We start from the raw sequence: 24,260 nt of genomic DNA on the forward strand, positions 1-24,260 counted from the left end.
TAGCGGATTGGTGATCGGGCCTCCCGGTGGATCGGGAGGCCCGGTAAGAGCGGCGGGAGGGGGGACGTCCCCTCCCGCTCCTCCGGTATAACAGCCGAGCGGCTTTTAGCCACATCGGTTGTTATACATGGATAGCCGATAACCTGCTCTACAAAATGGTACCGGGATGATGGCTGCAGCTGCGGGCATCATCCCAGTATAACCCCCGAAAGCCGAGTACGCACATTTGCGTACGCTCGGCGGGAAGGGGCTATATATATATATGTGTGTGTGTATATATATATATATATATATATATATATATATATATATATATATATATATCTTTATAGCCTTGTGGTATCTGGACAGTTATCTTCTGAACCTCCTACCAGGCTTTCCTATAAAAATGGAATTGAGAGTATTGCTGTTAAAATATCATGTTATGGTTATTTCTACCTCAGTCAGTTGCAGATACAGGTACATCTAATAATGATCAAAAAATTGGTAATATGAAGTAAATTATGAGTTTTTTTTTATTTTATTACTTTTTAAACACATGATTTTTTCTATAAAATGGGAGTCATAGGAACTATGTGCACATTTTTGGCATATTAAAAATTTTTAACTAAGCTGAGTGGTATTTTGTTGTCCATTATCTTATCTGTCTCATTATCCTTACTCTCTGTATTTCTTTATTATTACACTCCCTTGCGGATGGTATCCCCCAAACTCATCTCTAAGGCCAGCCATAGACAGAGCAATTTCCTTTACTGCAACCATGAGCAAAAAGATATTCTGCCTTGTGTCGACATTCAGTATGCGCCAGGTCAGAGAAATGCACCAAAAGATGTTGCCTTGCCTCCAACAGAGAGGTATAAGAAGCACCCAATGGGGACTCAGCGTGTTAGTCTGCACACCTCCGTGCCTTGTGTTCCAAATCCCTCACCTCATTATCGTGATCCTTACTAGGGATGGGCAAACGGTTCTGGCCCGAGCATAAGTTTGGGCCGAACTTTCGTTGTTCAGACGTTCGGCAAACAGGCGAGCAAACGGGTCGTTCGACCGTTTGTTCCCCCGAACCAACCACAATGCATTGTGGCATTAAACAGTGCATTGCAAGCCCTGATTGGCTGAAGCAGTGAAAGCTTCAGCCAATCAAGGCACAGAGCACTGGCAGAGTCATGATTGGACACTGTCATCATGACTTTATCCAATCATGGCTCATTCCCGCCACACAGTATAAAAGTATTCTTTCAATGGCAGCCATTTTCAGTGTGATTTTGGTGTAGAGAGAGATAGAACAGGGATTTGTTCAGTGCTAATATTTAGTGTGCTATACTGTGCTATTTTGCTTCAATTGTCAGTGTAAAATATTAGTTTAGTGTCAGTCTATGGATAGTGTGAGTGTAGTGAGGAGGACCATCATTCAGCTTTTCATAGTGTGCAGCTAGAGTAGGGACAGCTCAGATAGTTTCAGTGTAGTGTAGTGAGACCGTGTCAGTAATCTTGACATTACTATATAGCTAGAGTAGGGACAGTTCAGATAGCTTCAGTGTAGTGACAGTTGAACACCACCTATTTGATTGCGTTACTGCCAGTTTACCTCCATATCGTATTGCGTGCGTTACTGCCAGTTTAACGCCATATAGTTTTGCGTGCATTACTGCCAGTTTAATGCCATATTGTATTGCGTGCGTTACTGCCAGTTTAACGCCATATACTTTTTGCGTGCATTACTGCCAGTTTAACGCCATATAGTTTTGTGTGCATTACTGCCAGTTTAACGCCATATAGCTTTGCGTGCGTTACTGCCAGTTTAACGCCATACAGTTTTGCGTGCGTTACTGCCTGTTTAATGCCATATCATTTTGCATGCGTTACTGCCAGTTTAACGCCATATTGTTTTGCGTGCGTTACTGCCTGTTTAACGCAATATAGTTTTGCGTGCGTTACTGCCAGTTTATTTTTTTTGCAAATATAATCTTTATTAACACCCACAGCGGGCGAAGTCATGTCAATACAGAAAATAAAAATAGAACATACCAGTTACAGCTGAGATATAACCTCATTCGTTCAGTGTGTGGTGGCACAGACCAACAAAATCATTTATAAAGCCAATTCCCGGCCAGCACCGCCTCTTATTATCTTCTAAAGGAGGTATATAAATTGTATTCAAGTAGCACACCTGACATCATTTGTTCCCTTTTTCCTATTTCCAATCAATTAACAAAGATAACAACGGAACAAAACAAACAAATAAACAAACAAATAAACAAAAAGAAAAAAAAAAAAAAAAAAAGAAAAAGGGAGGGGTTAGAGAGGGGAGAATGTAGAAAAAAGGCAAGGGGGATTAAATATTTTGGTTCCGGATAGCCAAGGCATATAAAAAGGTAATATTCATATATGGCTCTCCTATCTAAGGAGGGCCATCCCCTCCGCAGACAGGATGAACTGTTTCCAGACACTCTAAGTCGCAGAATATTTATCCTGTTGGTGTTGCTCAGCCGCTATCAGGTCCTCCATTCCACTAATATCTGCCACCTTACGTAACCAGTCAGCCGCCGTCGGTGGTGATTGTTTTTTCCAGTAAAGTGGAATGCAGGACTTTGCAGCATTGAGAAGGTGTCTTAAGATTGATTTTTGATAACATTTGACAGGGATGTTAGAGACATGTAATTAAAAAAATGCCGGATCACCAGGAATCCTATATTCCGTAAATTTTTGAGTCACTGCCTGGACAGTCGTCCAGAAGTGAGTCAATTTAGGACATGACCAATATATATGAAGTAACGTACCTCTATCTCCCTGACATCTCCAGCATCGCTCAGTAATATCAGGATAGTATTGGTGCAAGAGATGGGGGGTGAGGTACCATCTTGTTAGTAATTTGTAATTAGATTCTTGGATTTTTGTACAAACTGAGGACTTCAGGGCGAGGCTAAATATATTCTGAATTTGAGCTGGGGTGAATTTTCATTGTAGGTCCTGTTCCCATTTATCCAAGAACGGCGGATGAGGTGGAGTTATCGGACAGTTCAGCATAGAATATGTTCTGGATAAAACCTGTGTTATATTGCCTTCATCAGAGCAATATTCTTCAAACTTCGTCAAATGACGAGCGAAGTTCCGGGGGTTAGGTATGGTATTCAGAAAGTGTCGTAGCTGAAGTGCTGGCCAAAAAGTCAGTTTAAAGGGGCCCTCTTCCATCATTAATTCCTCGATGGAGGGCCATCTGCCGTCCATTAGGAATTGAGAGGCTTGGGTTATACCTGACCGTCGTAGATTGCCAAACGTGTGAGGGCAAAGGCCTGGAGGGAATTGTGGGTTTCCTAGAATGGGGAAGAGAGCGGGGAGTCCAAGGGAGAGAGGGAATGTCGTTTAATAACTACAGAGCCTATACGAAGCGTCATCCCCATTAAGGGATGGCTTTTCAATAGTGATTTAAGATGGTCATAGCACCACAAGGCCCTTGAGAGTGGAATACATGTTTGGGCCTGTTCTATCTGGGCCCATAATTTAGATCGGCTATGACGGCACCAATCGATAATTCTACCTACGTGGATTGCCTGGTAGTATACTTGGATATCTGGGAGAGCTAGGCCGCCATGTTCTTGAGGTAAAGTCATTACGTGAAAAGAGAGACGTGGCTTCTTATATGCCCACACAAACTTGATAAAGAGCGAGTTGATTTGTTTAAAGTAAGATATAGGGATCTTGATTGGTAGGGCTTGAAGTAAGTAAGCAAATTTCGGTAAGATACACATTTTCAGTAAATTAATCCTACCAAACCATGAATGCAGGCCCCTATTCCAATTCTCCAATAGCTTGCGGATTTTAGACAGCAGCGGTGAAAAGTTAAGCGTGACATATCCATAGGAATGCTAGTGCCTAAATACTGCAAAGCCGTCGTTGTCCATTTAAATTTGAAACTAGATTTAAATGTGGACAAGAGGTATCCCTATCCCCATAGCTTCTGATTTGTGTATATTAATTTTCAAATTGGAGAGGGATCCATAGATCTCAAACTCGCATAGTAAATTAGGAAGCGAGATAGCGGGGTTTATCAAAGAAAAAAGCAAATCATACGCATAGGCAGATATTTTATGCTGGTCACCTCCAACACTTATGCCCTGGATGTCTGACTTCAAACTAATTCTATTTAAGAATGGTTCTAAAGACAGGACAAATAAAAGGGGGGACAGCGGACACCCCTGTCTAGTGCCATTCTGTATAGGAAAGGGATCGGAAAGTACCCCATTGACTTTAACTTGAGCCGTAGGTTGTGAATAGATTGTAGTAATCCATTGAATAATGGTATCCCCCATGCCTAGATGTCGAAGGACCGTAAACATATATTGCCAGTTCACCCGGTCAAACGCTTTCTCAGCGTATGTGCTAAGAAAAACGCAGGGTGAGAGGGAAGTTCTGGCTACGTGTAACAAATTTAAGACTTTAGTCGTATTATCCCTTGCTTCCCTAGTGGGGACAAAGCCTATTTGGTCTAAATGCACCAAGTCTGGTAGGTGGGTTGATAAACGTGTCGCCAAAATTTTAGTGAACAGTTTAAGGTCAACATTCAAAAGAGTAATTGGCCGATAACTGCCACATGCGGTTGGGTCCTTGCCTTCTTTTGGGATAACAGATATATATGTTTTAACGTATCTCTAGGAAGGGCCACATCTTTGCCCAGCACGTTAAACAGGTCTATCATATAGGGTCCTAAAGTAGAAAGCAGTGTTCTATAATATTGCAGGGTGAGGCCATCCGGGCCGGGGGCCTGGTTTGATAACGCCCTGGGGGAGGGGCGAAACGCGTTGACGTAACATCCTGCCTACGCCTGCTAACCAGTACCAGTGACATCACTTCCTGTTTTGGTGGAACGCACGCCGATCAGCGGCGAACCGACCAACTATCTGAATGCCTGCTCTGCATGCCGGTCTTGTGAGTAGCGCATATATGCGCAGGTGACCTTATGCTATCCTAAGGTTTTATGCTATATATTTTTCCCTTCTTTTTTGGTGGAGCGCGAGTTCTATGGTCCCAACCATCTCTAACATCAGCATATCGGTAGCCATATATCATCCTGCGGATGAATATGCTGGAAGTCTGCCATCTGTCCCTTCTGTGAAGGAGCTTCTTAAAGCTATGGATATTCCATCATTTGTAAATTTGGATGCAATTGACTTTTTTGTATCATTTTTTCACTTGGCGTCTATGATTGTTTAGAGGCTTACTTCATTGTCATTCACCATTTATGAGAGTGCTTTTATTTTATATATATATTTTATATAATTTTTGCATTAGTTTAATGACACTATATCACTTCATAGTTGCGCTTGTTCATCACATATATTTGCGACTTGTCCTCTTTCACTTTGCATATTTTTTCCTTATTAGTGCATTTCATGCACGATTTCACCCAGTGCGCGGTTAATTGTGTATGGTATATATTATCAATATTTTTTACACATTTTTCACATTCACTATTATTTGTATAGATTATTTATGATTTGGTTTTGGTATAGTTAATTAATTATTTTTAGTAAATTGCTAGCGCAGGTTTATTTGTTATATACTGGTTTAGTAGAATGCACCACTTGTGTTAATTCCTCTAAACTTATCAGCTTATCAAGTTCTGCTTTAATTTCGGGTGTGATAGTAGGCATTTGAGCTGTTTGTACGTATTCGTCCATCAACAGTTGGGAGTTTGCAGAATATGGTATATTATAAAGGGACGTATAGTAATCTCGGAAAATCTCCGAGATCTCCAAGGGCAAAGCTATCTTCTGGGCATTTGACAACATAATATGTGGTATATATGATTGGAGTTTTTGTTCCTTAATCGACCTAGCTAATGTTTTCCCACACTTATCCCCGTATGCGTAGCTAATTTTCCTACATTTCTGCAATGCCGCCTTAGCCCTATATTGCAGAAGGTCATTAATTTGTACCCGGATTCCTGCTAGTTCCCGTTCTATTGCAGAAGAAGGTGCATATTTATGTTTAAATTCCGAAGCCTGGAGTTCAGTCAGAAGCAGTTTTAGTTGTTGTTCCTTGTCTCTTTTAAGTCTGGAGCCATGTTTGAGAAAAATACCTCATATAACCGTCTTGTGGGCTTCCCATACAATGCCTGGGCTACTGTCATGTGTTTGGTTCATCTGAAAATATAAAGGCAGCTCTTTAATAATTTCTGATACTACTTCCGGGACCTGTAAGAGACTTTCATTCAGCTTCCAAATGCGTGTCGTGTGAGGCGACCTGGGACAGGGCATATGTCATTAGTATAGAGGCATGGTCAGACCATGTGATCGAGCCAATGGAAGTTTCGCAGACTGCATGCAACTGGGCGTGTGGAATTAGAAAAAAGTTAATTCTTGAGTAGACCTTATGAGAGGGAGAATAGAATGAATAGTCTCTTTCGCCAGAGTGTTGGAGGCGCCACACATTGATAAGTTGGGCATTATGTATAGCTTGATTAATCCGTTTATGGGAGCCTATGGGGACTGAGGACTTCCCCGAGGACGTGTCTACTTGGGGGGTCAAGGAGACATTAAAGTCCCCGCCCAAAATCAACTAACCCCTCCCTAAAGTCCATCAGTTTGGCCAAGATTCGATAGATAAAGATATCCTGATCATCGCTAAAGTCAGGCGCACTCCGCCGAGGAGCCCTTTTATGAACGCATAGCGTCCCCCTTCATCTAGCAAGGTCTCACTGCAAACCCATGAAAGTTTACTAGATAGAAGGATAGCTACCCCCTTTAGATTTAGCCATTTTATTAGTGGCATTATATGTTACCAAAAAAAATCTGTTCTTAAGTATGGGCAACCTATTCTCCCTAAAATGGGTATCTTGTATAAATGCTATATCAGTGTGTGCAGCCCTCAAATCGTGTAGCAGCATTTTCCATTTCTCAGGGGTGTTTAGTCCCTTTGCATTGAGTGAGAACACCTTAAGGCTATCCATTACACAAAAAAAAATTAAAATGGGGGGGGGAAATGGGAAGGGAAGAAAAGGAGGAAGGGGGAGAAAAAAACAAAACAAAAAAAAACAAAAAAAAAGACCAAAAAGCGGAGCAAGGGACCGAAATACCCTCCGTCCCTCACACCACTTAAAGGCAACTAAATTGGTTAACACCAAAAATTATAGTCACAACTACTCCACGAAATAAGTTGGGGGGTTTGTGCGACGGCCTATGTGGGGAAGTGGGTAGAGCAAGCTCCATAAGAGCCTCCCTAGTCCCCCCACCCCACCCCAATCATCATAAAATAATATAATCAAACAGTATATTTAAATTCCAAAAAGAAACATTATTGTTATTTGCACCTAACAGTTCAAACCACTGGTGTTTCTTTTTGGGGGAGCATTAAGCTCAGGATCTCTGCGTCTCGCCCCTAGTCCAACACCTCCCAAGATTAAAGGGGAGCTTGTCCGACCGATGGCCAAAACCCGACGTCTCTTCCCCCCCGTGTATATAAATATCCCCATCCCGGAGATCTTACATGATCCCGACGCGTACATCTCCCGGTCTATTTAAAGTAAATTAATAACTTCTCTGCTGAGCCTAATGAGTACCGGGTCTTCTTGTCCATAACTAAACACCAAGGTTCTGTGCATCTGGGTGGCCTCAATGAAGGGGAGCACTATCATTTCAGTGCCCCTATCCTTATCTCCAGCCATGTCCCCCCCCCCAATCAGGAGGGTTCGGAGGCCTCTGTGTGAGACCCTTATTGGGTGGTCCCCCTATGTCTCAAGACTCAATGGTGGGATATAACATCCCCCCCTCTATCCACGGGTCCTCACACACTGGAGTCTCCCCACTATTTAAGAAAGCATAGTCAACCATGGTGCGGTGAAAGATTATTGATCTCTAATCATCCCACATATCTCATCACACACCTGCACAGTTAACTTAGTTGCAGCGAGGCAAGATATGGGAGGATAAGAGATAGTCCCATGCTACGTCCCAATAACTGGCCTGGCCATTAAACAACCCCTACATCTCCTACAACCCCTGATATAGATTAATAAACATATATTAACAATAATAAACATATATTCCTCACACACTTTAATAGGTAAACAATATTAATCAATGGTTCTTTTCAGTGTTGAAAAACTAAAACCTATGGACCAGTCCTCCAGAAAAAAAAAAGGGGGGAAAAGGCCAAGTAGATATTCATCTACCATTTACATATCTATGTTCATATCTATATATGAATATAAATACAAATTATGTAACACCCATTCTGCCTTAAGTCCTCTGTCCATGGAACGTTCTGAGAGTAAGGCCCAAAATCTTGCCAAAAAAAAGAAAAAGAAAAAAAAGGGGATTGCAGTGATTTTTCAGTTAGGGGTTATGGATTAGGGATTACGTACCCCCATTACTCTGGGTGGCACTTATGGGTGTCAAGCATATATTCATGTGTTCAAGTATCCGAGTGTCCAAAGGACATCACTGGGGGCATCGCTCGGGGGTTCTCCAGGGGGGCAGAGGAAAGGGAAGGGGAAGAGGAAGGAAAAAGGTGATTGCCAACCATTATGGGCGAGGGAGGGTTGCGCCAAAAAAAAGAAGATGAAAGAAACAGACAGAAAAACCGTGAAGAAAAAAAAAGAAGAAAAATCAGTAAGTCAGTAATATTCAACAGCAGCTAACACTACATGACTCATTTGGGTCCGCAAGGGTCCACTAGGGACTGCTAGCGGAACCGTTGCTTGGGTCATCACACTGTCTCCTGTAGAGATGGTAACTCCTTCAGGGTACTGCCGGGTCTGGACGACTCAAACGGCTGTGGGGTAGGCTGCAGCCAGTCTGTTATCTGAGTGGGCTCGGTATCCATGAAAGTAAAGAAGGCCAGCAGGTCCCCTGGAGTGCGCAAGGTAAAATATTTTTTTTTCTCTCTTAAAGGTAACTGAAAGGAAAAAGCCCCATCTATAGGTGGCTCCCTGTCGGCGGGCTATGTCCAGAGCCGGCTGCAACAGTCCTCTTCTGTGAAGCGTAGCCCTGGATAGGTCAGGCATGATTTTTATCAGTGCACCATAAAAATCCACAACCCCCACCTCCCATGCCTTCCAAATAATAACCTCCTTCTGTGTAAAGCAGTGGACTCTACAGATAACATCTCGCGGATGGTTGGGATCTAACTGCCGTGGTCCCAGGGCTCTGTGTATCCTGTCTAGCTCTAGGTCTGCAGGAATAGCTCCATCCATTAGCTGTTGAAAAATTGTGACCGCAGATGTCGCCAAATCTTTCGGGCCCGTGACCTCTGGTAAGCCTCGGAGCCACAAGTTGTTACGTCGGCTCCTGTCTTCCATTTCTTCCAATCGGAGCTGCAGAGACACCGATGTCTGTGTATGGGTGTCCTGGAGCATTTCCAGATTGGTAACACGTTGATGCAGGGATTCCAGGGATGTTTCGCCAGTGGTCAGGCGAGACGATAGAGCTTGCACGTCCTGCTTCACTGCTGTTAGATCTCTCCGATGTTGCTCCTCCAAGCGTTTTGTCTGCCTTAGTTGGCAGAGCCTGTAGCAGCGCTCGCAGGTCGGAATCGCCATAGAGAGTGAGCGATTGAGTGGGAGAGCCCAGGAGCTTTGTGGAGACTGTAGAAGGGCACAAGCCTGAATCAGATTCGGAAACGGCAGAGACTGTTGGTGAGGGTAGTGGAATTGTAAGGTCCGGAGAAATTTCCGGGGAAGTCAGCTGTGAGCCTCGTAGATCTGTCATCTTAGAAACCGAAGAGGTTGTCTGAGGATCTGTGAGGAAGCGGTCAATCTTCCCACAGTCTATTACTGTCCTTGTTGCTGTTGTCTTTGTTGTTTTTATTGAAGTTTTTGTTGGTATTTTAGTTCTCTGACTGCTCCCTGTAGCCTTCTTTCTTCTAGTAGTGGGCATACCGCGGGGATTAGCAAAGATAATCAGCAGTAACTGGGATAGTCGGGCGGGGACCGGGAGCTCAAGTTTAACACGTCTTCATTCAGCCATGTCTCCTCCCATCTCCAACCGTTACTGCCAGTTTAACGCCATATAGTTCTGTGCGCGTTACTACAAGTTTAACGCCATATTTGTGCGTTACTGCCTGTTTTGTGCGTTACTGCCTGTTTAACGCCATATCGTATTGCGTGCGTTACTGCCAGTTTAACGCCATATAGTTTTGCGTGTGTTACTGCCAGTTTAACGCCATATCGTTTTGCATGCGTTACTGACAGTTTAACGCCATATCGTTTTGCGTGCGTTACTGCCAGTTTAACGCCATATTGTTTTGCGTGCGTTACTGCCAGTTTAACGCCATTTAGTTCTGTGTGCATTACTAAAAGTTTAACTCCATATAGTTTTGTGCGTTACTGCCAGTTTAATGCCATTTACTTCTGTGTGCATTAATGACAGTTATCGCCATATAGTTCTGTGCATCACTGTACGTTTGGCGCATTATATTGCAGTATATTATATTGTATCCGTGGAGTGTGTCTGTATGGTGTGAGTACTCAAATTAAAGGGCACCAAACACCTCTTTACATTGATTAAAGTGCATCTACGTACAGATTTCCTTGTCAAAAGAAGTTTATTGAGTATACAATGTTATAAAGATACATAAAGTAAGTTTACAAGGATCTATAAAGTAAGCTCATTGTTTTACAGTAGGGTTTATATAGGTAAATATCATGAAATTTCAAATATTAAACATTGGGTTCACGTAAACCTAAATTAAAGATATATATATATATATATATATATATATATATATATATATATATATAATTTCCTTAGTTACTTTTGTAGGTATTTAAATGATTTATACCTACTATACATATTGTTTACAAGTAGAATGTATATAGGTCAAATAAATTCTGATAATGAGCTTTAATCGTAAGGTGGAGAAAAGGAAAGAGAAAGAAGAAAAAGGGTTGAAAGGTAGAGGTATGGTCCACAAGGTTGTCCCGCTCGTCAGTTTATTATTCTTTTTAGTTCTCTTTGAAGCCTTAGAATGGGTGTCTCTGTAAGTCATTTAATCTGTTACCATGGCAACAGGACAGAGTCATTGAAGTTTGACAGGAACTGTTGTTTTATCCAAGGATGCCAAAGTTTTTCAAATTTTGGAATTTGATTTTGATCGATGGCTACCATCTTAGCAATGGATATTGTATTATTCATTCTGTGAATTGTTTCTGCTAGTACCAATGTAGGAGATTTCCATGCCTTGGCCACTGTTTGTTTTGCTGCCGTTATTAGTTGGATCATAAGTTTGAATTGAGAGAGTGTTAACCATTCCGGTTTTAGATTAAGTAAAGTTAAATATGGATCTGGTTGTATTATTTTTTTAAATATTTTAGATGCAATCACGAAGACTTCCTTCCAGAAGGTTTGGATTACTGGGCACGTCCACCATATGTGTAAATATGTGCCTATTTCTGGGCATCCTCGAAAACAAAGAGCTGAGGTATTAGGTGAATATTTTGCCACTCTAGCGGGTACAAGGTACCAGCGAGTTAGGACTTTATAATTTGTCTCCAGTGCTAAGATGTTGGGTGAAGATGACTTAGATGTGAGCCATATGTTAGACCAGTCCGTGTCTTCTAAAGTTCGTCCCAGGTTCTCCTCCCACCTCTGAATGTAAGAGGGTCTATTAAGATTTGCTACTCCATATAATTGATTATAAAGTGATGAAATTGTACCTTTAGCAAATGGATCTTTTGTACAGATTGATTCATCTACGTACAGATTTCAACTCCTCCTTTACATTTGCTTATAAGCACCGCCCCCTCCCTCCCAATAATGTCTGGGAGAACAACAAGGAGAGGCAGACATTCCCTTGGCACTGTAAGGGAGCCAGCAACAAATGTGTCCACAGGCAAAGGTGGACGTGGTGGTCAGTCCTCAGGCAGGGCATCATTTCCTCTGTTTAGTGAGTTTGCACATGCTATCCAGCCACAGCATGCAGAGGAGGTGGTGGACTGGCTTACTAAACCTTCCTCCTCCTCCTCATCCTCTGTCCCACAAGCAGAGAGAAGTGTGCAGTCCCCTGCAGTTGCCAGAGTGGATAAACCTGCCTCCTTGTCCACATCTATTCCTGCCATAACCCTAACATCAGCCATTGAGGAGTCAGCTGAGTTATTTGACCACAGCGTCAGCCACTTGCACCTTGATGATGCCCAGCCATTACTGGATTCAGATGCTGGTTCTGAGATTGAGGATGACAGGAACATGAGCCTAGAGAGAGGGAAGAACACTGGTTAACAAATTGGCATTCATGTTCCCCAAGCCGCAGCGTATTGCCAAGTTGTCTCCAGTGGTAATGATGAAGATGGAGGAGATGATGATGATGATGAGGTCACTGATGCAACTTCGGTGCCAGATAGAGCAGAGGAGGAAACTGAAGGTGAGGCAGCACAACCCCAAGGAGGTCGGCATGCGATACCGAGTCATTACCTTTCAGCAGCCTCCACTGACAGGGATGATGGTATAGCACAGGGTGTCCAAGGTCCTAGCAGCTCATCTACCAGCAGCACACCACCAGCTGTAGACTGTAGCTGGCAAATTTCTCTGCCCCATCTTCTGCAGCGGAAAAAAATACAGTCCCTGCCACCCACATGCCCAGCACCTGAATGCAAGCTTGTCAAAGCTGTTGGCTCTCCAACTTCTGCCTTTCAGCCTGGTGGATTCTACCCCCTTTCGTGCATTTGCACAATGTGCTGTACCACATTGACAGGTTCCCAGTCAATACCACTTTTCACGTAAGGCTGTTCCATCTCTCTACCATCATGTGGAAGGGAATGTTATGGCATTGTTGGGCAAGACAGTCAGCCGTAAAATCCACCTTACTGCTGACACGTGGTCCAGCAGGCATGGGCAGGGACGATATATTTAGTCCACAGCACACTGGTTAACGCTGTTTGCAACTCAAAAGCATGCAGGACAGGGCTCAGTGCTGCAGCTTGTTGTGCCCCCACGTCTCCATACAGCTGGTGGTGATGATGCCAGACCTGTGAGCTCTACCCCCTCCTCCTCCTCTGCCACCTCTATGCCCTCCTCTGCAGAATTGTCCTATGAACATCAGGTACCCCTAAGCATTCAAAGGGCTTTTCCCAGAGTCAGGATAAAAGGTGCCATGCAGTACTTCAGCTGGTGTGTTTAGGGGACAGGAACCACACTGGTGGTGTCCGATAATGGCTCAAACCTCCTGTCCACCCTTAGACAGGGAAAGTTGACACATGTGCCATGCCTGGCACATGTCCTCAATTTGGTGGTACAGCGTTTCCTAAATACGTACCCAGGGTTGCAAGATGTACTAAAGCAGGCCAGAAGAGTCTGTCCATTTCAGGCGGTCATACACAGCCAGTGATCAGTTGGCAGAAATTCAGCGGGAATTCCACCTGCCCGTAGCCCGCCTGATTTGTGACATGCCCACCAGGTGGAACTCAACTTTAGGAATGTTGCATCGGCTATACATGCAGCAGAGGTCCATCAACGAGTACTTGTGTCAGTATGGCACGACAACAGGCTCAGGCCGCCTCGGCTTTTTTTCCCCACGCCAATGGCTGATCATTAACGATGCATGCACTGTATTGTCACCATTTGAGAAGGCCACAAGGATAGTGAGCAGTGACAGTGCATGCATCAGTGACACAATCCCTGTTGTGTTCCTGCTGTAGCAGACTCTGCGTGGCATTATGGACAGGGCACTGGAGGCAGAGCAGCAGGAGGAAGAGGAGGACTTCCTTTCCTCTAAAGGCCCACTTTATGCAGACACCATCATTCCTATGTCACAGAACACACAGGAGGAGAGAGGGGAGGAGGATGAGGAGGAATATTCTGGCACTTTCATAGGCTTTGAAGAAGAGAAAGACATGCATCAATCTGTAAGCTATGGCTTTCCAACCCCAGGACCCTTGGGAGTAGTACGTGGCTGGAAAGAGGAAGTTCCAGATGCTGTCATCCTGAGTGACCCCGAGGAGTCTGTTTCTCAAGCCTCTGCAAATTTGAGGTGCATGGGCAACCTCATGCTTCAAAGCCTGCAAAAGGACCCAAGAATACATGGCATAAAGGAGAAGGATGATTACTGGTTGGCAACCCTCCTTAACCACCGTTATAAGGGGAAGGTCTCTGAACTCATCCCATCCCCACAGAGAGTGGAGAGGATAAAATCTCTTGAGGACACATTAAAGAGGATTTTATTGAATGTTTTTCCTGACTCTAGTAGATCACAGTGTGGTGGAAAACGTCATTTTAAGTCTTCCGTTGGTCAAGAAAGGAACGTTGGAGAAGGAATCTGCCTAAGTGAGGCATTTCGGAATTTTTTTAGTCCTCACCGCCTAGGGCTGTCAGCTTCCACATCTTATCGGCAGCATCTGCATCACATGGTGGACGATTACCTCGGGGCCAAAACAGAGACGTAGAGCTTTCCAGCAGACGATCCACTGGCTTACTGAGTCATGAGAATAGACCACTGGCCAGAACTTGCCTAGTATGCTATTGAGTTGTTGGGCTGCCTTGCATCTAGTGTGCTTTCAGAATGGGCAATCAGTGCTGCAGGAGGTTTTGTTACTGATCATAGAACGCATCTGTCCACAGACTCTGTGGACCGTTTGACTTTTATAAAAATGAATCAGTCCTAGATTACCAAGCTATGAAGCCCCTGATGCCAATGTCACTGATTAAGTCTTTTTGGGATGTGGAATGTCTGCAGGACTTTGAGGCTGCCTAGCTTTGAGGGTGTTCAATCGTTTCATCTGGAAGAATGTTTTTGGTATAGGTTTCGTGGGCACAATTAACACCCAAAGACCAATTTTGCTGCACCTGTTTGACAGATGCATATCATTGCAATTTTTTACAGCAAGGCAAATTCTTGCTTGCATCAAGAGTACCTCTATAGGGTTACGGTGGGAAGGCACCACCGACACCCAAAGACCAATTTTTCTGCACCTGTTTGACAGATGCATATCATTGCAATTTTTACAGCAAGGCAAATTCTTGCTTTCATCAAGATTATCTCTATAGGGTTACAGTGGGAAGGCGCCACCGACACCCAAAGGCCAATTTTAACGCACCCGTTACTTCTATCCAAAGTCAAAGTAATTTTTAGGCTTTCACTTTAACAATCAAAAAATCACTGCTCATTTAAAAATGACGTTTTTCACAAACTTTTTTTTATTGATCCATGTCCCCCAGGGCAGGACCCGGACCCCTATAACCTTAGTTGGAAGGCACTATATTGGAAGGAATTTTTCATTTTTAGGCTTTCACTTTAACAATCAAAAAAATCACTGCTCATTTAAAAATGACGTTTTTCACAAAAAATTTTTTATTGATCCATGTCCCCCAGGGCAGGACCCGGACCCCTATAACAATTGTATGCCTAATTACTTGCATTTAAACCTTCAAAATGGTCACTTTTGATATTTGACATTTGGGTCCCATTTAATGGGGTTCGTTATTCGGGTCCGCACATTCGCGGTGTTCAGAAGTTCTGGTCCGAACTGAACAGGGGTCCATTCAGCCCATCCCTAATCCTTACAAGCTTTTTTTGATAGCCAAAATGCACTTGCCCCGAGTATGGATTTGAATGCATCTCAAACTATTGGAGATGGGGCTGAATCAACATTAGTGGGCCACTAGGAGTATATGGCAGATTGCAGTTGTGTGGAGACTTGCGCAACCTGCAGCCAACCCGGGGACAATTTCCATGCACTTCCACCAGTGCCTGCAGGGAACCCAAGATTGACAGACAATGGAGTATGGTCGGAAACACCCCCCACCAAATATGAGACATCCCCAACTAAAGATAAGGATTAATGCCCTGTACACACGGTCGGATTTTCCGATGGAAAATGTGTGATAGGACCTTGTTGTCAGAAATTCCGACCATGTGTGGGCTCCATCACACATTTTCCATTTCCGACACACGGAATTTCCAACACACAAAGTTTGAGAGCTTGCTATAAAATTTTCCAACAACAAAATCCGTTGGAAATTCCGATTGTGTGTACACAAATCCGAAGCACAAAGTGCCATGCATGCTCAGAATAAATTAAGAGATGAAAGCTATTGGCTACTGCCCCATTTATAGTCCCGACGTACGTGTTTTACGTCATCGCGTTTAGAACAATAGGATTTTCCAACAACTTTGTGTGACCGTGTGTGTATGCAAGACAAGTTTGAGCCAACATCCGTTGGAAAAAATCCATGGATTTTGTTGTTGGAATGTCCGATCAATGTCCGACCGTGTGTACAGGGCATAGGAGTTGCCAAAGGCCACGTCCAGTCTAGCAGGGGATTGATGAGTTCTGGAAAGAGGAAAGTACCACTTAGCTAGAGTATGTTTCTGGTGCCACACCTCATGTAGGTCAGCCGCTGATGCTCAGGACAGCAGCTCATTGCAGCTGGGCCTTTTCAGGTTGGACAAATCCAAGGTGGTATCCAGGATAGTATTATTGTCCCCCATAAGCACTAGAGGCAAATGAGCAAAGGGGGCTAGTTTGGCCAGTAGTTCATAAAGTAGGTGGTATTGAAAAGGAGAGGCAAGTAAACATTAACTAATACCATTTTGCGATAGAGGATATCAAGCATTACTGCCAAACAACAACCCCCTGATCACCTGATGTATAGTGCAAGGAATCAATTTACTTATGTTAATTAAAAAGCCTCTAGCAAATGAGGAGTAAGTGGTGTGTAGTGCATGTTGGATCCAAGGCCTGGGGAGGGCGCAAACCTTGCTACCACAGAGGGGAGTCTCTTGAAGGAATACGATGTGCAGCTTTAGTGGTTTAAGAAATTGAAACACAGTAACCCTTTTGAACTTATTATTAAGCCCTCTAACATTCCATGAAACAATCTTAACATTCCTAGCCATTAGTGGTAGTGAGGCAAGCATATATCAGGATAGAAAGCAAACAGACAAGGTACAATATTGCAAGACGGATTCTCCATCCAGCACTGCCGTGAGGAATATTGAAACCAGCATGTAATTAGAGGGAAACCTATAAACAAAACATATAATCATACCTGCTATTATACTAGAAACCTTCTCCAAAAAAAACAAACAAACAGAAAAAAGTCCAAGTATGCAGCCTTTACCCGTAACTTGACCAACAAAAGGGAGCTCAGTCGTTGTACCCAATAGTCCAACTGTCCTTGTTGACACAAAGAACCTCACAAAGAGACTCCATAAGAAGAAAGTGGGGCTTGCAGCAGAGCATTAACACCCTGGCTCGGAGAAGAGCAACTCATGGCTACTGAGTAGGATCGAAGCATAGATGGGTGTCCTGCAGTAACAAATGCAACATAACATAAGCATCCCTGAATGGATTCAAATGTAACCCCCTGAAAAGAGAAAATCACATCCAGCCCTGCATGACTGAAGAAGGGCATCAGGTAGGTAGGCAGCTGAAACTTTTCACCACAGCATCTTGAACCCCTATGGGACAGTACTCACTCATCCACAAACTTCCTGTGGGGTATTAAAAAACTTCACAGTGTCCATATGCTGGACTCTGAGCTTACTGGGATATAACATGCTGTATTAAAGGCCTATATCCCTCAAGCCTATCCAGATGTCAGTGAAGGAGCAGCCTCTTCTTTGGGTTGTGGCCGAAAAATCTGGGAACATCATGATTCTTGCGTTCTCATATTTCAATTCAGGATGCTTCCTGGCTACTGTCAGAAACATGTCCCTAGCCTGATAGTACCAAAACTGCACTAGGAAAGGCCGAGCATTGGGCGACTGCACGTAGGAACTCGGTGAGCCCACTCCATCGCATACGTCAGGGGGAGAGCATCCAGGGCCAGAATCTGTTTGAAAACTCCACTACAAATAAGGCTGGTTTAGCACCCTCAACCCTCTCAGGCAGCCCCACCAACCAACATGTTATCCCTGCATTGTCTGTCCTCCGCATCGTCTGCCTGGTTTTGTAATGCTCTTATCAGGTCCTAAAGTTCCATCAGCTGTGCACTGTAAGAGGTGGTGGAATCATCCACTTCAGATATACAGCCCTCTGCAGTGGACAGTCTGCCTCTGATTTTTTCGAGGTCATGACGAAAGAGGGTATATTCTGAAGTGTCAATGCGGACCATCAATGCTTCTTTATAGGCATCTATGGTTTCCACGATCAGTTTTGTGATTGCCTCTGTGTCAGCCTTGCATTTGGAAAGGGGTGATGAGGGGCCCAAGCCCTAATCATGTGCAGCCCCTGTGAAGTCCATCCTCATGGCCTGTGTATGGGAGCGAGGGGAAGCCACAGTCAGTGGCAAGATGGTGGAGGAGGAGCCTTACTTTTGGCTGTGCACTGAACATTGAGGCCACGGATCTAACAGTGGCATTGCCTGGTACTTGCATGCCATACATAAACTCACTCTCCCGGCAGGGTGTGACGGTGAGTAGTAGATGGGGTGCAATCACTCTGTGGACAGGATAATTCCTGGAGCAGAACGGAGCTCTGGAGAAGTGTGACTAGCCTTGTTGAATCCCAGGCACTAGCCCGTGGTTGTACCAAAGTTGATTGATCAATCAAATTGGGTACATTCATCCTATCCCTTATATGGTTCAAATCTCAGCCGATTCCTGCTGAATGGGCCGAGGTTCTAACTGTCTATGGACGGCTTATCCTGAACTCAGAACTAGTGTTGTAGGTCAATCCCTCTCCCTCAGCTTACATTAGCTGTGGGACAGGGAATGATCTGTCCCACAGCTCATTAAAGCACAAAAAGTAGGAGCTCAAAGTTTGTGTTATAGATGAGTGTGGAGGATATGCATTCTCATCTCTACTCCCCAAATGTATCATGTACTGTACATTTTATTGTGTACATTTTATTGTGAGTAAGATAAGTGCTATACTTTACTGACTTATCAATTAGCGTACATCAATAAACACTAAAGCTGATTTCTGGGCAGAGATAACATACACACATTAGTGCAGATGAGTTGTTCTTAATGTATAAATAATATGTTCCTTTAATAACCACTTAAAGACCAGCCTCGTTTTGGATTTTAGGTGTTTACATGTTTAAAACAGTTTTTTTTGCTAGAAAATTACTTAGAACCCCCAAACATTATATACTGTTTTTTTCTAACACCCTAGAGAATAAAATGGCGGTCATTGCAATACATTTTCACACTGTATTTCCGCAGATTCACTTTTTTGAATAAAAAAATAAGACAACAGTAAAGTTAGCCCAATTTTTTTTATATTGTGAAAGATAATGTTACGCCGAGTAAATTGATACCCAACATGTCATGCTTTAAAATTGCGCCCGCTCGTGGAATGGCGTCAAACTTTTACCCTCAAAAATCTCCATAGGCGACATTAAAAAAATTCTACAGGTTGCATGTTTTGCGTTACAGAGGAGGTCTAGGGCTAGAATGATTGCGCTTGCTCTAACAATCGCGGCAATACCTCACATGTGTGGTTTGACCACCGTTTTCATATGCGGGCGCTACTCATGTATGCGTTCGCTTCTGTGCACAAGCTCGTCGGGACTGATTTTATTTAATTTTACACTTTTAAAAAAAAAAAAATATTTGGGTCACTTTTAATCCTATTACAAGGAATGTAAACATTCCTTGTAATAGAAAAAAGCATGACAGGTCCTCTTAAATATGAGATCTGGGGTCAAAAAGTCCTCAGATCTCATATTTGGACTAAAATGCAATAAAAAAAAAAAAAAAAGTAATTTGAAAAAATGACATTGAAAAAATGTGGCCTTCAGAGGTATGAGCGGAAGTGACATTTTGATGTCGCTTCCACCCTGCAGTGTCATGGAGACGGGTGGGGCCATATTACCCTCACTCACCTCAATGCACAGCACTGAGAAGGACACGATCGCCTCCGCCACTGCCGACGGCTCCGGTAAGTGGCAGAGGGCACCAGATCGCGGCGGGAAGGGGGGCCTCTCCCACCACCGATAAAAGTGATCTCGCTGTGAATCCGCCGCAGAGACCACTTTTATCTTGTAGCCGACCGCCGGCTGAAAACGGGGATACCAGGGTTATGCTGTTGCCATAACAACAATATCCGTCCCCAAAAAAGGGACGTACATAGGCGTGCGGCGGTCAGCAAGTGGTTAAATGTAGGCAGTGTGAGTACCTAAAGTCCACCTAGTATCAGTCTCTTGCAGTCCCTGCACAGCAGAGCTCAATCTCACATAGGGAAGAGCAGCATGAACAGCCAATTAGGTGTGTTGCAGTGCAATGAGCATGCTGATAGGAGGAGAGAGCAGAGTGGCAGTGAAATTAGTTCTTCTGTTTTCTGCTTTGTTTTCCCTGTCCAGTCACAGACCTCAACCTGTAAGGCTATATTCACACAGGCGATCATGGGTGGATAGTTTGCTAAATGCCATCTCTTTTCTATGGCCACATACAAATTGGCAGATTGCAACCTGTTTGAGTGCAGCCAAAACCCAGTGGGAACACTAACCTTGAACATACATTGGCTGTGTCCAGGATTGGTCAGAAAGTATATTTGCATGTAACTGCTCAGATGAGCAGTTAAATGAAGAGCAGTGGCATTAGCAATTGATTTGTTCAGAGTACAATCTGACAGCCACTGGCAGCAGGTATTGCCTGAAAGAAAATCAGCTCTACTGCCCTGCCAGACAGGGCTGTGTTGCATGACAGAGCTGTATAAACGTCAGGACTTGAACAGAAATACAAATCTTTTGGCAGGTAAAACAACTACCATATTCAGTACATATTTCATCTCCCATATTTGTATTTCATTTGTGTATTTAGCTATTTTCCTAGAGTTTAGCTTTAATCTATTTACTTTTGAAACTAATATTATGGCCCAAAAATATATTTTGAGAAATGCTTGGTCCCTAAACGTAGTGGTTTGTTGCAGGTAAATTTTTCTTTATTGTTTGAACACACAATATCCAGTCAATGCACTACACATTAGCTTTTTAATTATCACCTGTTCAAACAAATGACTTGTCATGGAAAATTCCAGCAATAAAATGCACAAGAGGTTTAGCAATTTTAAAATAATTTTAGTTGAACAATTCTAATGATCTGTTTTGATGCCAACATTTTGATTGTTTTCATAGAAGGAAATGCTGTTCCTTTCAGATTACATCCTGCTTTGTAACAGTATTTTATATCCTTCTGTTGTAATAAACTGCTGCAATAATAATGGAAATATGCAACAAAAGCTCCAATTCATCAACTGTATCAATAGAAATTCTGCATAAAATAATACAATTCTAAATTATAGCGAGAATGGTCTTGAATGTGAATTTTCTCTAGGCAATGAGCAGTGCATCTTGCAATTCAGAGTGGTAAATGTTCTATTTGTTCCGTTGATTACAGTATGAACAATAAATGTACACATTACATATAACTGAGCATAGAAACAAAAGAGATATTACATTTGAATCTGTTATTATTAGTAGCATTTATATAGAAGTGGCAATTTTGTAGTGCTGTACATACCTATATATTTGCTTCAGTCCCTGTCCTCAAAGAGCTTAAATTCTAAAATCTTATGTAGCACTGACCCCTGAAGGAGCTGCTGATATTTGATTGGGCCTGTACCCCTATAATTTGCTCAACCCGCTTGACACAGCTGTGGTGTAGTGTTGGTGTGAAGCTTAACACTTAAGGACACTCCCACATTTTACAATACACAATAATGTACCTTTTACCAGTTCCTGGGTATCCGTAGCTTCCCCTGTAGGAGAATTAACAACACCTCCACACATTGAATTTAACCAGAATGTAATTTTACTGAGACTGGTATGAACAGTAATTACAATGGCTGCACTGCCACACAAACGTAATGTGACAATGCGCTGAACTTTCACAACTTATTAAGATAAGGTAAGATTAGGTAATCCCCTGCAGGTGCGTCTCCAAGTGGGACTAGTGCTCAAAGTGAACAATGCCTTTACACTGGGCACCTTCCAACTTCCAGCACACTGTACTAAACACAGTAATGCAAAGTTATAAACACAGCACAATACAATTGCTAATGAACTCCTCCTGCTTTATGATGCAGTCCTTGTCACTGAGATGTAGTCTTTGATCTTCTGTCTTCTGCTAGCTATTATACTGCAGTGATTGTAATCCAAGGGTTTAACAAGCAAAGCAATAGTGTAGAATAATAAGTGAAACCCTTCTTGCTGTATAACACACTTGTGACTGCCTCCAGTACAGTTGTCTCTGAACCACACAGTTTCAATCCTCAGTGAAGTATAGGCTTGAGGCCTGCTTGAACTCGGTCTAATTGAATGAGACCCCTCTGCGGAACTGCAGGTCTCACCACACCAGGCCCGGAAAGTTGGAAACCTCCACTCCGGCTGTCTCAGTCTTGCTGCCAGTCAGTACTGTCACACCGTTCTGCTCCACAAGATGATCGGGACCCTCAGATGGCTCCGTCAGACATCTCTGGATCTTTCCTGATCCAATCACACTGTCTCTCCAACACTCAAGTGTAAAGCAGAGTCGCAGGTCATTCCGCTCTGCGCGATACAGGTCACTCTCTCTGGAACACCTCCTTCAGATACCTCTGCCGGGTTAGCCCCCCCCCCCATATCAAAATTTTTGAAAAAATCTTATGCAGTTTGTTAGATCTTTGTTAAATCAGGTTAGATCAACCATTGTTTGCGTTAGATCTCACACAGAAGAAGCAATATTAACAGTTATTTGCTGGGGGGCTAACCCATCACCAGCCCCCCCTTATCAAAAAATTGACCAAACAGTTAGCTATTTTGGAAGCTATTTGTTAGATCCGGTAAGATCAAGTGGTTTTAACGTTAGATCTCACATAGTTAGAGACTTATTAAGTGATTAATGAGGGGGGCTGGCCCCCCCTTATCAAATTTTCTGGCCAAAAATCATTCAGGCTAATAGATATTTATTAGAGCCGGTAAGATCAAGTGGTTTTAACCTTAGATCTCACATCATTTCAGAGATATTCCACATCAAAATAGAGATATTAGGTGGTACATATGGACGGGTTAGCCCCCCCTTATCAAATTTTCTGGTCAAAAATCATTCTGGCTAATAGATATTTGTTAGATCCGGTAAGATCAAATGGTTTTAATGTTAGATTTCACATCATTTCAGAGCTATTCCACATCAATATAGAGAAGTTAAATAGGCTCAAGGAAAAAATTGACGAGATGGCAAATAGGCTGCGTAGAGACAACGTGAGGGTAGTGGGACTGCCAGAGAAGAGTGAAGGCGCAGATCCAATAGGATTTTTGGAAAAATGGCTGATTGAAATCTACGGAAGAGAGACATTCTCGCAGCAGTTCTCTATTGAAAGAGCACATAGAGTTCCGTTCAGACCCCCCCCCTCAAGGAAATCCCCCAAGAGCCTTATTGCTGAAATTTTTAAATCACATAAAATAAATCTTCTACGCAGGGCTAGAGAGAAAGGGAACATATTCTTTAATGGAGTGAGAATATCAATGTACTCTGATTTCTCGCCTGGATTGCAAAAGCGTAGAGCAGAATTTTTAAGAATTAAAAGTAGTCTCCAAGGGTTTGACGTCACATATGCTCTCCTTTATCCGGCCAGGCTGCGGGTGAATGCGCTAGGAGGAAGTCAGATTTTTGATTACCCAGAGAAGGCGCTGGCATGGTTTGAGGATAAGAGGGACCAGTTGTCACCGAAATAAAGAGGGGTTTGGGCAGAGAGTATATATAGACGGGGAATAAATATAAAACACATAATATAAAGATATATATAATAAAACTGAAACACTTTGAGTGGAGTGGAGTGGGGTGGGGAATACACATGGTTAGATTGAATTAGAAAATGGGTTTGTATGTGAATGGAGGAAGGGTGGGATGGGTAGAGAGTAAGGGTAAGGAAGACAGGGTTTATGTAGAATAGGTTTTGGAATGAAGGGGGGATATGAGACGGTCATTAAAAAAGCCTTCAACGGTAACCTAGAATGGTGTGGGGGGAGAGGGGGGAGGGCTTTGGGTAGGGGGGGGATGGGTGGAGGGTATGGGAGAAAGAGGACACAGAACAAGGGAGTATATGATGCATAAGATTGTAAGGAAACGCTTTGTACACTACTTTACATATTTTTTTACAGGGCAACCCACTAGGCACAAGAAATTAAATATAGTTATAATAAAATATATTAGGGGGAAGCATGTGTACAGATCATGGGTTTGAAAACACAAATTTAAAATATTTAGTTAAATTAGAGTATCTTTTTTTTCTTATTAATAGGGATAAGCTGTGTTTTTTTTTTTCTCTTCAGTACACTGGAGCATTAAAATACAAATGGTAAAAGTGTTGCACAAATCAATGGGGTTTAAAATGTTATTGTTCCCTA

This window comes from Aquarana catesbeiana, linkage group LG05 (genome assembly GCF_042186555.1).
Source record: "Aquarana catesbeiana isolate 2022-GZ linkage group LG05, ASM4218655v1, whole genome shotgun sequence".
NCBI classification, from domain to species: Eukaryota; Metazoa; Chordata; class Amphibia; order Anura; family Ranidae; genus Aquarana; species Aquarana catesbeiana.